We start from the raw sequence: 14,705 nt of genomic DNA, 5'->3' as shown, positions 1-14,705 counted from the left end.
CCTTCCCTTTTTTTTGATCAGCAAAACATGCGTCGGGACTTATGTGTCATTTTCTGAAGGACTCTGTTTCTTCGTAAAAAAAATACAGTACTGTTGTTCACAAAATATTACGTTTAGGCCTCAGTTTATATGCACATATATTTTCGCTGTTGTATACTATCGATGTCAGTGTTATACTGTCGTGGATACATGTGAAAAAAAATACAATTTTTACTAAAACATCACACGCAAGACACGAGGTGATAGTCGATACACTTGCAGTGTTATAGGTGTTTGTATTTCCAACAAAAAGAAATGACATCTGACTGTCTCACTGTTTACCTACTGATTACGCCAGTAAGACTTCACACTACTCTAACGAACACCACCCTATAAATAGATGAAACTAGTAAGTTAATAAGAACAACAAAAATATGAGTACAATGATATTCAAAAGCATCTAAATTGTGCTGCATTATGTAAGAAATAATAAATCTCCTCGCAGAAGGGTTCATAAACTTCGCAATATGTTTCAGTCGACGAAAAGAAAGAAAAAACTGAATTTTACCGGAAGAGGATTTATAGAAACCAAATTTTCGCTACCTGTGAACGTTGGAGAGCGAGGTGTACTTACACAAAAATCTAGCTAAGCTATACGGTACACTGTGAGAAGTTTCTGCGCAGTTTACGCTTCGCTTTACGTAGTGCAGAAGGACGGAAAGTGATCAGGTGGTAATCAAAGGTGTGAATGCAAGCCACATTTTGCGCCAAACACTGCTACCAAGCAATGGGCAGTCCTCTAGCACAGTGAACCGCATTTCTTATATTGAGGTGCAGATTGACTTTGACAGAGCCGATTCAACCTTTACTGCACAGCAGCATAAAATGCAAATTTACTCCCATTTGTTAAAAATGAAACCAAATCTTTTGCTACAAGAAACCTAAATAATTGTGATTATAAGTGTACGTTGAACAATCCTACTTATTGCAGTCTAACAACTACGATCGTACTACACATATATCCATGTGGAAAGAAGCATACGGCTGACACAGCCTCGCTATACACAAGAAAACGACACATATCTAGCATCACAATATCTTCCACAAAATTTGCAAATGTTCTCTGCATCTAAACCGCAAGAAACTAAATTGCCATGAACAAGAACGATGTGGAACAAGAGCTGAATATTTTAAAACAATTACTCTTTGATAAGTTTTTCAATTCAGTGATCGACAAAATACCGAAGAAAGTGGAATCAAACAGGGAAAGTTGTGACTAGACACAAATTATTTCACAATTTAACCAAGAAATCAGATTAATTACTCAAGTAAGGAATTTACGAAATTTATCCAAAGTTTCTGAAGGTCACATTAGAAGGAGGTTTGTACTAGATGATGAAAATCTTGTGGCTTGCATAATCAGTTTATCGGATGAGCTATTGTAATACTAATAGTAAAACACTGGACATGCATATAAAAGAACAAAAGAAAAGATAAAAGTACTCTATGGTTCTATTATACATAATATAACGTATCTAATCGTTGTTGTTGTGGTCTTCAGTCCTGAGACTGGTTTGATGCAGCTCTCCATGTTACTGTATCCTGTGCAAGCTTCTTCATCTCTCAGTACCTACTGCAACCTACATCCTTCTGAATCTGCTTAGTGTATTCATCTCTTGGTCTTCCTCTACGATTTTTATCCTCCACGCTGCCCTACAACACTAAATTGATGATCCGTTGATGCCTCAGAACATGTCCTACTAACCGATCCCTTCTTCTAGTCAAATTGTGCCACAAACTCCTCTTCTACCCCAATTCTATTCAGTACCTCCTCATTAGATACGTGATCTACCCATCTAATTTCAGCATTTCAACATTTCGAAAGCTTCTATTCTCTTCTTGTCCAAACTATTTATCGTCCATGTTTCACTTCCATACATGGCCACACTCCATACAAATTCTTTCAGAAACGACTTCCTGACACTTAAATCTATACTCGATGTTAACAAATTTCTCTTCTTCAGAAACGCTTTTCGTGCCATTGCCAGTCTACATTTTATATCCTCCCTACTTCGACCATCATCAGTTATTTTGCTCCTCAAATAGCAAAACTCCTTTACTACTTTAAGTGTCTCATTTTCTAATCTAATTCCCTCAGCATCACCCGACTTAATTCGACTACATTCCATTATCTTCGAAATCATTGTCCATTCCGTGCAACTGCTCTTCCAAGTCCTTTGCTGTTTCTGACAGAATTACAATGTCATCGGCGAACCTCAACGTTTTTATTTCTTCTCCATGGACTTTAATACCTACTCCGAATTTTTCTTTTGTTTCCTTTACTGCTTGCTCAATATACATATTGAATAACGTCGGGGACAGGCTACAACCCTGTCTCACTCCCTTCCCAACCACTACTTCCCTTTCATGCCCCTCGACTCCTATAACTGCCATCTGGTTTCTGTACAAATTGTAAATAGCCTTTCGCTCCCTGTACTTTACCCCTGCCACCTTCAGAATTTGAAAGAGAGTATTCCAGTCAACATTGTCAAAAGCTTTCTCTAAGACTACAAATGCTAGAAACGTAGGTTTGCCTTTCCTTAATCTTTCTTCTAAGATAAGTCGTAGGGTCAGTATTGCCCCACGTATTCCAACATTTCTACGGAATCCAAACTGATCTTCCCCGAGGTCGGCTTCTACCAGTTTTTCCATTCGTCTGTAAAGAATTCGCGTTTGTATTTTGCAGCTGTGACTTATTAAACTGATAGTTCGGTAATTTTCACATCTGTCAACACCTGCTTTCTTTGGGATTGGAATTATTATATTCTTCTTGAAGTCTGAGGGTATTTCGCCTGTTGCATACATCTTGCTCACCAGATGGTAGAGTTTTGTCAGGACTGGCTCTCCCACGGCCGTCAGTAGTTCCAATGGAATATTGTCTACTCCGGGGGCCTTGTTTCGACTCAGGTCTTTCAGTGCTCTGTCAAACTCTTCACGCAGTATCATATCTCCCATTTCATCTTCATCTACATCCTCTTCCATTTCCATAATATTGTCCTCAAGTACATCGGCCTTGTATAGTCCCTCTATATACTCCTTCCACCTTTCTGCTTTCCCTTCTTTGCTTAGAACTGGGTTTCCATCTGAGCTCTTGATATTCATACAAGTCGTTCTCTTATCTCCAAAGGTCTCTTTAATTTTCCTGTAGGCGGTATCTATCTTACCCCTAGTGAGATAGGCCTCTACATCCTTACATTTGTCCTCTAGCCATCCCTGCTTAGCCATTTTGCACTTCCTGTCGATCTCATTTTTGAGACGTTTGTATTCCTTTTTGCCTGTTTCACTTACTGCATTTTTATATTTTCTCCTTTCATCAATTAAATTCACTATTTCTTCTGTTACCCAAGGATTTCTACTAGCCCTCGTCTTTTTACCTACTGGATCCTCTGCTGCCTTCACTATTTCATCCCTCAAAGCTACCCATTCTTGTTCTACTGTATTTCTTTCCCCCATTCCTGTCAATTGTTCCCTAATGCTCTCCCTGAAACTCTGTACAATCTCTGGTTTTTTCAGTTTATCGAGGTCCCATCTCAAATTCCCACCTTTTTGCAGTTTCTTCAGTTTTAATCTACAGTTCATAACCAATAGGTTGTGGTCAGAGTCCACATCTGCCCCTGGAAATGTCTTACAATTTAAAACCTGGTTCCTAAATCTCTGTCTTACCATAATATAATCTATCTGATACCTTTTAGTATCTCCAGGGTTCTTCCATGTATACAACCTTCTTTCATGATTCTTGAACCAAGTGTTAGTTATGATTATGTTGTGCTCTGTGCAAAATTCTACCAGGCGGCTTCCTCTTTCATTTCTGTCCCCCAATCCATATTCACCTACTATGTTTCCTTCTCTCCCTTTTCCTACACTCGAATTCCAGTCACCCATGACTATTAAATTTTTGTCTCCCTTCACAATCTGAATAATTTCTTTTATTTCATCATACATTTCTTCAATTTCTTCGTCATCTGCAGAGCTAGTTGGCATATAAACTTGTACTACTGTAGTAGGTGTGGGCTTCGTATCTATCTTGGCCACAATAATGCGTTCACTATGCTGTTTGTAGTAGCTTACCCGCATTCCTATTTTCCTATTCATTATTAAACCTACTCCTGCATTACCCCTATTTGATTTTGTGTTTATAACCCTGTGTTCACCTGACCAAAAGTCTTGTTCCTCCTGCCACCGAACTTCAGTGATTCCTACTATATCTAACTTTAACCTAGCCATTTCCCCTTTTTAAATTTTCTAACCTACCTGCCCGATTAAGGGATCTGACATTCCACGCTCCGATCTGTAGAACGCCAGTTTTCTTCTCCTGATAACGACGTCCTCTTGAGTAGTCCCCGCCCGGAGATCCGAATGGGGGACTATTTTACCTCCGGAATATTTTACCCAAGAGGACGTCATCGTCATTTAATCATACAGTAAAGCTGCATGCCCTCGGGAAAAAATTACGGCCGTAGTTTCCCCTTGCTTTCAGCCGTTCGCAGCACCAGAACAGTAAGGCCGTTTTGGTTAGTGTTACAAGGCCAGGTCAGTCAATCATCCAGACTGTTGCCCCTGCAACTACTGAAAAGGCTGCTGCCCCTCTTCCGGAACCACGCGTTTGTCTGGCCTCTCAATAGAAAAAAATGGCTCTGAGCACTATGGGACTTAACATCCATGGTCATCAGTCCCCTAGAACTTAGAACTACTTAAACCTAACTAACCTAAGGACACCACACAACACCCAGTCATCACGAGGCAGAGAAAATCCCTGACCCCGCCAGAAATCGAACCCGGGAACCCGGGCGCGGGAAGCGAGAACGCTACCGCACGACCACGAGCTGCGGACCCTCTCGACAGATACCCCTCCGTTGAGGTTGCGCCTACGGTACGGCTATCGGTATCGTTGAGGCACGCAAGCCTCCCCACCCCAACGGCAAGCTCCATGGTTCACGGGGGGGGGGGGGGGGATCTAATCAAGGATCCGGAAATTTATGTACATTGCAAAGAATAAGGCAACAAAGCCATGATAGATGTCTGACAGTGAGTCCAGCAACATCTTCAAATGGTTCAAATGGCTCTGAGCACTATGGGACGTAACATCTGTGGTCATCAGTCCCCTAGAACTTAGAACTACTTAAACCTAACTAACCTAAGGACATCACAAACATCCATGCCCGAGGCAGGATTCGAACCTGCGACCGTAGCAGTCGCGCGGTTCCGGACTGCGCGCCTAGAACCGCTAGACCACCGCGGCCGGCAATATCTTCAAATATTTGTTTTGTGTATAACGAACACAAGTATAAGAAAAGTAATTTATGTGATAGTTAATTATAAACTGCGGTTTTAGCGTCCCGTCGGCAACGACGTGATTAGAGTTTATTATTGACATAAACTTCATTCCAATATGTTTTCTCAGCCTCCATCCCGAAACGTATATTTTTGTATTTGTTCTTTGGCTTTTAATAAATCATCCTTGTGTTGAGTGCATAATCTGATGCAAAAACAGTTTGTGAGAGCTGGATGTATGCGTGATGTATTTGTGGGGAAGAATACAAGGTCTGTCAGTAATTTACAGTGTAACACAAAGATTTTGCACATTACTAAAAACTCCGCGAATTTTCCTAGTGATTGTGAAGATAGAAGGATGACAGCACAAATATTTAGAATTCTGCAGGTAGAGACGTCGTGTTCCTGCTGGTATAGATAGCTCAGCACTCAATAGTAACAATGAATGTAAATATGTCATATAATTAACCTGCTTTATGGAAGTATTTTATTTCATCGCACTAGTTTCGAACATTGCCCATCATCAGCGGTTCTCTAGCGTACCCAAGACAGTACGTCGTAATGGTCCTGTAATAATACGATAGCATGATTATATATAGGCCGGTGAAATAAAATACGAGTACTACTATAAAGCAGCTTTTGCCGAACAGTTAATGATAAGATGACACATTTACAGTTTCTACAAGCTACAGAGCACCAATAGTTCAAGACATTCTAACAATGGAAGCTTCGAGAAGTGACTTTTTCCATGAAGTCTATAAAAATATGTGTGTTTAATTTCCTAATTGACACGAACAGGGAATTCACGCAGCAGTTCAGTATTTTCTTGGTTAGTTGGAACATGCGTTAATGAGAGCCTCCCGAAACTTTGACATTCTAGGTCTTGGTTTCTTCGGTAGTCTATGGTGAGACTAAACAGTTGGTCAGACAGTGCGAAATAATGTCATGGATAATTATAATGAAGTAGAATGTAGGCACAACTAGTTTCCTTCAGAATGTGTATTCCAGGATGAATCTTTCACTCTGCACTGGAATGAGTGCTGTTTTGAAACATATCGTCAAAGTAACACTGTGTGCCGGATCGAGATTCGAACCCGGAAATTTGCCTTTCTGGAGGCAACGATTTTACCAACTGAGATATCCAGGTACGAATCAAGACCTGCCTGACATAGCAGTTCTATCAATCCCTCTTTTCTATTTTCCAAACTTCGCAATATCTCTCCTTCGTATCTAGCGGAACTAACGTTCCTGGAAGAAAGGATATCGCAGCGAAAAGGCCCAGCCACAGACTGTGTACGCATTGCTCGAGAAGGGTAAGGTTTGGATTTCAGTTCCCACAGTGGCACTACGTTTTGCTCTGCCAGGAAGTTTCAAGATGCGTATAAGTTCTGTTTGTGATTCAACCAGTTCTGGGACAAGTTATTGTCAGCTTTAGCCACCATGAATGCAATACTTATGTCTTTGTTGCTACTGAGTAGCCGAACTGTCTATCCAGCCTCAGTGATTCAATTTTGTCAGTACCTTTCTCTGATCGCTGTCACTGTACTTAGATAATGCGCTTCCAGTACGTGGACTGAGATTCTGTTCAGACGAGGTGCAGATGCACAGTACAATATCCTGGACCCTGTATAACAAAGAGATACAGATAACGGTTTGGAGGCGTTTGTAGTTGTCTTGTAGGGTCGCTGTTCGTGGTGACCTATAAGAAGAATTTGTTGGAAATAACGCACATTATCAGAAGGGCACTGACAAATTTTAATTGTAGTAACAATATTGCAGTGCCATTTAGAGACCGATAACTGATTCAGATATACATGATATGTGTAGCTACGTGGACCATGAGACGTAACATGCAGCAGCCTTTAACTACGAGACTTATGTATTACTGCTGGAAACACTCATGTCACGCGTTAAGTGTTTATGCCGTTCTGATCTTTCCGATTTTTGTCTCTACACTAAGTGGATGCGAATGACATTGACAACTTTCAGAGTGACAGCTCGTCATTTGCGGGGACAAGGAGGACAAGCTATTATTATTCGGTATCCCACGACACGCCTGCTACGCAGACAATAGAATGCAAAACGAGAGGAACGGGCTTTACATATGAGTCAAGGCAGCCTGAGCCATTGTGTGAATGTAGCCCAGGTCGGCGAACCAATGAACACGTATTTCCCGATAGTAGCGTGACAGTGTGTTATATCTTTGTCTTCTGTTAATAACACGAATACATTATAAACAAAATGTATAGTGGAATGTCATACTAACACATTATAAACAAAGTATATAGTGGAATGTCAGTATTCGTGTTTGAACCAAGGGTGGAATGCAAAATACAGTTCATCACATGACATAACGAAACACTATGTCTAAAACGCTCTTCAAGGTGCCTTTTAAAATTCAGATACAGAAAATAATTCACTCGTTACCACAAGTAAGATAATTTTCATGGATGAGACCACTGAGCCCGGACATGTCCTAACTAGTGCCTCCTGGAGAATGCTGCTGTGTAACACATACCACGCAATTCTCGAGAACAATTGCAAAGATAGTGTACAACATTCTGCAGTAGCTGACTCATTGATTCCAAAATCCGATAGCGCCGCTGAGCTTATTTTATCAGCAGAGTATCCTTTATTGTTACTTCTCATGTCACAATATGAAGCCCAAAGCAGTGTGCCTCAGTGATTAAGCTACTGGACTTGTATTGTGGAGGAGCACCGTCCACATTCCGGTGTAGTCTTTCTGATTTAGATTTTCTTTAGGCGAATGGAAGAGTGGATGATTGCATAAGGTAACGGCTGCTTACTTGACGATATAACACGTCGGTTTGCCATTATGAAGACAGATTTAAAAAAGACAGGCGTGTGATGAGTGGAAAATGTTTCTGTTTTAGGGCAACGAGTCTTTCTATTATAAGCTACAACAAAAAGACTGTGAAGTTGAAGGTGCGAAAGGAGAATTTGTATCCTCTTATCAGACGGTAAAGCAGACAGATTTTTATGGAATTTAGTGCACTTTTCCACATGTAGCAGGATAACTGTATATGAGGCGGTGCAACATGCAGAAAATTACGAACATCATACGTATATCATATGGAGACATTCATCTACAACTGCATCGTACACAAGTTTTTTTTTTTATATCCGTAATGAATCGTTTGATTTATAGTTTTTAGTGCGTAGATAGATAGCGATTCCTTCTTGCAGGTTTTAGCTGTTTTCTCAGCCCATCTTAGGTAATAGTCCAATGTTATCGTCAGCTGTGATGGTACGGGGTGTACCATAATTAATGGCATAAACGCATACAGTTAAAAGTACGCACTTGTTCAGTAGAATAGCTGTGTTTCACAGTGGCGAAGATGAAGAAGTGTTCGTAGGTCGTAAGGTATGCACTTTAGAGCCCATGTTTACCGGATTATTTTTTTTTGTCCGTGCTACCGCCTCCTAAAATATGGAAAGCTAAGAGCACGTTGTAGAAGAGATAAATTTCACAGTATCGAAGATGAAAAAGTTCCTATAACTCTTCAGTTATGCATTTTGGAGCCGAGTTTAGTAGCCATTTTTGCTTGTTGTAGCACGTGCTTCCAATTGTATGCCTTTAAGCCATTAATTATGGTACACTATGCATTTGTTCCATTACAGACAAATGGGTCTCGAATCATAACCAATGGACCGCTCTTTATTCCAGATCCAATGTGATAATGAACGTATGTCTATATTTACATTTCTGTTGCCTATCATCATATTAATCGGTTTTTCACTCAAGTATAACTGAAGGTAGTCAACAGACATCTGGTATTCGCCGTGGAATGGAACTGATGGGGTCGATGACCTATAATAAATGTCTCACAAGCTGTTTCATAGTCGCGAATATAAACAGTGATCCATGTACTGTCAAATGTTTTTTATTCCAGTCTTTGACACAATATTAAATCCTTCGACGATGACCGGTTTCAGTCAGTAATGACCACCTTCAGATCTACAGTATAAAAATATACAACTAGTGGGCGGTCCATCTTTCAAAACAATACAGTATTTCCTATCACGATATACTCTGCTACAAACAGTGCATGTGCAGATAAAATAAGGTAAAATATATCTGTTCTACAGCATGTCCTAATGTGATAAAGTCGTAACGGCATCGTCAAAACACAGAAATACACTCAGCAAAGCGTCGTCTCGTAGAATTAAAATACGGTGTAAAATAGGTCACATTGTCCATACAGTCATTTTGCAACTGGCGTTACTGTACAAAACATACAGAAGTGCAGTAACTTCAAAGACGTCGCTACTGTGGGCTTAGATGTATTCTTCATTTACGTAAGAACCATAATATGATAAAAATACAATAGGTAAAATACATTTAGCAGACTTAGAAATTTTTGATAATTACTACAGAAACCAATTGTGATAAATTAAAGACTAATACAGTAGCGTATAAAATTGTTTAAAGGAAATGTATAAAGGTAATAGGTTTTGAAACATTTTTGGTGAATTTACAGTCAAAAATAAAATATATACACTCCTGGAAATGGAAAAAAGAACACATTGACACCGGTGTGTCAGACCCACCATACTTGCTCCGGACACTGCGAGAGGGCTGTACAAGCAATGATCACACGCACGGCACAGCGGACACACCAGGAACCGCGGTGTTAGCCGTCGAATGGCGCTAGCTGCGCAGCATTTGTGCACCGCCGCCGTCAGTGTCAGCCAGTTTGCCGTGGCATACGGAGCTCCATCGCAGTCTTTAACACTGGTAGCATGCCGCGACAGCGTGGACGTGAACCGTATGTGCAGTTGACGGACTTTGAGCGAGGGCGTATAGTGGGCATGCGGGAGGCCGGGTGGACGTACCGCCGAATTGCTCAACACGTGGGGCGTGAGGTCTCCACAGTACATCGATGTTGTCGCCAGTGGTCGGCGGAAGGTGCACGTGCCCGTCGACCTGGGACCGGACCGCAGCGACGCACGGATGCACGCCAAGACCGTAGGATCCTACGCAGTGCCGAAGGGGACCGCACCGCCACTTCCCAGCAAATTAGGGACACTGTTGCTCCTGGGGTATCGGCGAGGACCATTCGCAACCGTCTCCATGAAGCTGGGCTACGGTCCCGCACACCGTTAGGCCGTCTTCCGCTCACGCCCCAACATCGTGCAGCCCGCCTCCAGTGGTGTCGCGACAGGCGTGAATGGAGGGACGAATGGAGACGTGTCGTCTTCAGTGATGAGAGTCGCTTCTGCCTTGGTGCCAATGATGGTCGTATGCGTGTTTGGCGCCGTGCAGGTGAGCGCCACAATCAGGACTGCATACGACCGAGGCACACAGGGCCAACACCTGGCATCATGGTGTGGGGAGCGATCTCCTACACTGGCCGTACACCACTGGTGGCCGTCGAGGGGACACTGAATAGTGCACGGTACATCCAAACCGTCATCGAACCCATCGTTCTACCATTCCTAGACTGGCAAGGGAACTTGCTGTTCCAACAGGACAATGCACGTCCGCATGTATCCTGTGCCACCCAACGTGCTCTAGAAGGTGTAAGTCAACTACCCTGGCCAGCAAGATCTCCGGATCTGTCCCCCATTGAGCATGTTTGGGACTGGATGAAGCGTCGTCTCACGCGGTCTGCACGTCCAGCACGAACGCTGGTCCAACTGAGGCGCCAGGTGGAAATGGCATGGCAAGCCGTTCCACAGGACTACATCCAGCATCTCTACGATCGTCTCCATGGGAGAATAGCAGCCTGCATTGCTGCGAAAGGTGGATATACACTGTACTAGTGCCGACATTGTGCATGCTCTGTTGCCTGTGTCTATGTGCCTGTGGTTCTGTCAGTGTGATCATGTGATGTATCTGACCCCAGGAATGTGCCAATAAAGTTTCCCCTTCCTGGGACAATGAATTCACGGTGTTCTTATTTCAATTTCCAGGAGTGTATAATACATTGCCTATAGCAAACTATAAATTACCTATGTAAGATCAAATGTCTGTATGATAAAATAGCTGTATGGAGCAAAAGACAGATCAATGATCAGCGCCTTCTGCTGGCTCGGCCGCCAGGATGTTACGTAGGCGCGTAGCGATCGTAAGAACTTAACCGCTAGAGGGCTTTTCGTACATCGTGATACGTCTCCCACAGAAAAGGTTTATACAAACGGTCAATAAATAAGATTATATAGTCTGGTCATTCAATCCATGAATAGACAGGGTATAATCAGTTTTAGGATTAGAGACGAATGTATGGAAGAAAGGCAAATGTATACTGTTCTCGACATAAATCGGCAACAAGACTAGATATAAATAAGCGAGGCATTAATTAGTTATTACCCACCGCATGGATGCCTTCCTCTTAAACGAAACCTTCCTACAGCCGCAGCATACCGTCCACACTTCGCTCTACCTCCTCCACCGCTCCGATAATCCCCTCCCGATAGCGCGTGGCGGAATAGCCATCGGCCACCACCGCCACATCCCTGTTCAGCTCCAGCCCCTCCTTCCCGACCCCACAGAACACCTGATCCTTAGTCTCTTCTTCCCCGGCCTCACCGACACCTGCGCCACCATCTATGTCCGCCCTACCGCCCCTACTCCTTTTGACATTCTTTCCCATATCGACCGCACCTTCTCCTCGTACGTGATCGCTGCCGACCTCAACATCCATAGTCGTTCCGCCGCCCAGTTACGGCTGTGGCATCGGTTCCTCTCCTCCCTCCAAGGCGACCTCATTCTCATTCCCCAGCACACCCGCCCTGAATCCAATACCACTCCGGATGTCGTCCTCTCCTCACCCAACCTCCTTGGACGTCCTTGACCCTATTGGCAGTGACCATCTCCCTGTCCTCCTCACCATTTCAGACGGTCGTCGCCCCCGTCCCGATCCTCGCATCGACAGCTCCCCCGAAATACGTCCATGATTATTCTCGTGTTGACTGGGATGCCTACCGGGATACCCTCTCTACCCAGGTCGATAGCCACACCCTCACCTACCACCACCCTATTGATGTTACCCATGCCGCCTCCTTTCTCCAGCAAGCCTGGTCTGAGGCCATGGAGGCCCACATCCCTACCGTCGCCATCCACCCACACCGTCCCACTTTACCCCCACAGGCCATCCTCCTCCTCTGTGAATCCCGCCGTCTCTACTGTGCCTTCCTTCACACGCGTGACCTGGACACAATACGATGCCACCGGCAGCTACAGAGACACGTCCGAAACTTGCTCACGTCTAAGAAACGCTGGGACTGGCGACAGACATGCACCCATCTTAATGTTACACTTCCTATCAAATCGTCCAAGTACTGGTCTGCCTTCCGCTGCCTTACCGGATCTAACCCCCCCCCCCCCCTACTACCCTCTCCTTCATGATGACCAACCCTTCCCTGACAACCTTAGTAAGGCCAATCACTTTGCCTCCTACCTGTCCAATATCTTTACCCTCCCTGACGATCCCCAGTTCGATTACTCCCTCTTCCCGGATGTCCGCGATCGAACTGACACCTCTGCCCCACCCCTCGCCCCTGGCTTCCAGTACTTGGACAACATTACACGCAACGAACGCAATGCCCCCATCACTACCCAGGATATCATCACTACACTCCACAAAAAATGCAACACCGCTCATGGTCACGATCGTGTTACCTATCGCCACCTCCGTGAAGCTCCCGCCTCCTTCCTCTCCACCCTGGCCAGACTATATAATGTGGTCTTGTCCACTGGCTGCTACCCCAGCCTGTGGAAAACCTCCCGTATCCTGATGTTCCTCAAACCCAACAAACCGCCATCCGCTGTCTCCTCCTACCATCCCATCAGCCTGATCTCGGTCTTCAGCAAGGTTCTGGAATCCATCCTTACCCGACACATCCACCAGCATCTCTGCCAGCACCGCCTCCTTCCCGTTACCCAGTGTGGCTTTCGACCGTCCTTCTCTACTGATGACCTTCTCCTTCACCTCACTCATCTCCTCTCCAAACAGCTCAACTCCCGTTGCTCTGCCATCTTCCTCTCTCTCGACCCAGAACGCTCCTATGACCATGTGTGGCATTCCGGTCTCCTCTTCAAGCTCCAAACTTTCGCCTTTCCTATCAATTACGTCCGTCTTAGGGAGTGCTTTCTTTCCCAACGTCCTTCCTATGTCACCATCCATAACATGGATTCCTACACCTTCTACCCCTCCGCCAGTGTGCCCCAAGGTTCTGCCCTCTCCCCTCTTCTATACCTTTTGTATACGGTGGACATGCCGCCGTCTTCACCTCCCATCCACCTTCTCCAGTACGCCGATGACACCGCCTTCCTTGCCCTCGTTCCCACCCTGCAACACTCTCAATACGTTCTCCACTCCCATCTTGACCAGTTCACCACTTGGTGTAACCAGTGATTGCTCAAGGTCAATCCTTCCAAGACCCAGGCGATCATTGTAGGCAAAACTACCCCTTCCTTCCGTATCCTCGACTTCTATCTCACCATTTATGGCTATCCTATCGCCCTCACCCCCACCCTTAAGCACCTTGGCGTCACCCTTGACCATCGCCTCTCCTGGACCCCTATCTCCGGACAGTCCAAGCCAAGGCACGCTCCCAACTCCATTTCCTCAAGCTCCTTTCTGGCCACACATGGTGTCTGGACCCCTCCAACATCCTCCACACCTATAAATCCCATATCCACCTTATCGTCTGCTACGCTCATCCTGCCTGGATCTCCACCGCTCCTACTTTTTGCAAATCCCTTCAAATCCTAGAACGCCATGCGCTCTGCCTCGCCTATCGCATCCGTCTCCCCTCCCCCATGCGGATCCTATATGACCTTATTCTGTTCCCGCACCTCCTTCTCTTCCTCGAATGGATACGGATCCTCTACGCCTTCCGCAAACTCGATCCCTGTCACCCGCTTGTGTCTCCCATCCTCTCTCACCACCGTCCACTGCCGCGCCTGCATTCCCGCATCCCATCTACTCTCCATCTCTCCACTCTCCATACCCTCGCCCAAGGTGGCTTCCATCAAATCCCCCTCCCTGATGATGCCCTCATCCCCTCCATCTACCCCTACTACCAACTTTGATCCTCCTTTACCGCACACTGAGTTTTTTCCCAAGGGCACCCTCTCTCCCTTCTCTCCCTCCTCCCTTCCTCCCTCCCTCCTCCCCTTGGGCTTCCCCTACCCCTCTACCTTCTTCCCTCCCCCTCCCATCTCCTCTGCCACTGGCATCTACATACTACCCTCTCCCTCCTCCCCCCCCTTCCCCTTTTGGCGGGTCCTCAGACTCGTACACGTACAGTGAACTTTTGCGCGCCGGAGATCATCGCCTAGTGTTTGTGTGTGTCGTTGTGTTCGTGCTCAAGTGTTCCAATGTTTAATCGTTTGTGCTCCTACGTTCGCATATGTCATCTGTCAT

This window comes from Schistocerca piceifrons, chromosome 3, assembly GCF_021461385.2.
Source record: "Schistocerca piceifrons isolate TAMUIC-IGC-003096 chromosome 3, iqSchPice1.1, whole genome shotgun sequence".
Taxonomy (NCBI): Eukaryota; Metazoa; Arthropoda; class Insecta; order Orthoptera; family Acrididae; genus Schistocerca; species Schistocerca piceifrons.
Note: the sequence above shows the minus strand (reverse complement) of the source record.